Below are 2252 nucleotides of genomic sequence, written 5' to 3' on the forward strand. Positions count from 1 at the left end.
TTACAATAAGTATAATTTATAATAATTTAAAAAGTAATTTAAAAATTGTGATTAAACTTTTTTACATTCCCCCAAAAAGAACTTTTACTCTGTATTTTAATTCCCAGTATGGAGCATGCTTGTGTTTTTCTGGCTGTAAATCTGATCCAAACAGCTGACCTGTGGTGCAATACTGTGCACAGCACAGGTAAGTGCCAAAGAAAAAAGTTGTCTGATAGCATGGTAAAGCAGTAAAAACAGTCTTAACATAGCTGACACTTGTTTGTTTTTTTCTGGGGGGTTTTATGTGTCTTGTTGCTACCCCATCCACAGCAGTACATAGCTCTGCTTCCATGTTGGTCATCCTGTCTGCTTCTTTAAGTTAGAAGAGTGCTCACCGCTGTCTAATACACTGACTAAGGATCAGTACCTGATACAACAACACCTCTCACATCTCACATTCCCACAGGTTCCTGTTTCACAAGGCAACTGACCCAAGCACTAAGCACAATGCACTATGAGGAACATAGGCTAAAGTCATGTCTGGCTTCCCCAATAACATTCGCAGCAAAATGTTTGTTTTCAGAGAACTTGTGCACTGCTAGACACTCGAGAGCTAAGCTAAAAAAATATGATTCAATACCTCATCTGCTTTGGATAATAGCAAACACCTATGAACTGAAAAGCCCCCAGGAAGTCTTTGCTGGTGGAAATTCATCATATATCTGAACAACACACTTAACAAAACCGTTGTAACCACAATTCCTCAGGTTTGGTTTGTTCAGAGTCTACAAACCTCAGTGGAAACTTTATTCTCAGGAAACAGGAAGTATAGGGCATGAGAACGTAGCCTCATGCATTTGTGTTGTGTTTGTGCATTTAAATAAGAATCACAAGACTGTCCAAAAAAACTGAATTAGTCCAAATACATCCAAAAACATACAATTTAGTTACAACAAAACAAGTTTCGTTAAATTTGTTAACATGAATCTCGACAATTACATAGAAATTAGACACACATGGCACATCAGTTTTTTGTAATTTTGTTAAATAAATGACACCCCTTAAAATAAAAAATAAAAGGTATTACAAATATGGGGAGTGGGACTGATGGTGTAGTGGATGGCATGCAGTGTGTTAGTGACCTGTAATGGAGTGGTAGGACATGGTATAGTAGTTTGCCAATATATCTGTCCACCCTCAAGAGCAGATCTTGGTTTCTTCAGTTATAGTCAGTGTAGTATAATTACCCCGGCCCACTTACACTCTGCATTGAGCATGTGAGTAAGACAATTACTAAATAAATGAGGACAGCCTTAAACAAAGGAAAACAGCACAGGTCATTACCCCTGGACCTGTAGTATGTTGGAAATCAGATTAAAATAGTTTACTAACTAACTTCCAGGGATGTAATTGATAAAATTCAGAAAAAGCTTACATCTATATGCATAATTACATGTGACAACATGTGCCCCCTTCTGGTTCTGATCTTGTTGCTCCGTGCCAGCCCTGTGCTGTTTGTCACCTGTACATGACAACAGTCATACTAAAGTAGGAAATCTACACTTCTTCTTTTTCATTCATACAGTGATACCTCTTCAATTCTCTGTATTCACTTTTACACATAATCCTTTCACATTTACACAGTGTATGTTATACCTTTAATACATATACAGTTAATTTATATTTTATTTTTGCTTAAAATTTCATTTAATTTCACTCTGTTTCTTTATCTTATTCTTTCCTCTATGTTTAGAGTGCTGAGCTGATCTGTTTTTCTCATCTAACACCGACTGTGTATTAACCTACATATGACAACAACATGTGAAACATTGTAAAAAAGCAGTTTCATGACCCCATAACAGTCTAATTAAGTAATGTGTAGTTTAATGTAAAATTCAACCTTTTCTTCATGTTGGAGCATTCAATTTATCAAGGGTCAGTTCAGTCAGTGGAGAGAACGTGCACAAAGTCCAAGATGTCTGGCCAAAGAGAATAGAGAATTTATCAATACACTTGTCATGACATTATGCTGGTGAACTGGTGAGACTTTTAATGTGACAGTAACAGTAACAGGCATAGTGAGTAGGAGACAGGCTGTAGTTTGCTAACCTCAAATGTCAAATGCACACACCTCTGTGATGCAGTGGAAAAACAACAACAACCAACAACCCAATGTGGCTTAACTGCCTGTGGCCGTTCACAGCATACCTTGGTGCGTGTGTGTGTGTGTGTGTGTGTGTGTGTGTGTGTGTGTGTGTATATATATATAT

The sequence above is a fragment of the Larimichthys crocea genome, chromosome III (genome assembly GCF_000972845.2).
Source record: "Larimichthys crocea isolate SSNF chromosome III, L_crocea_2.0, whole genome shotgun sequence".
Classification (NCBI taxonomy): domain Eukaryota; kingdom Metazoa; phylum Chordata; class Actinopteri; family Sciaenidae; genus Larimichthys; species Larimichthys crocea.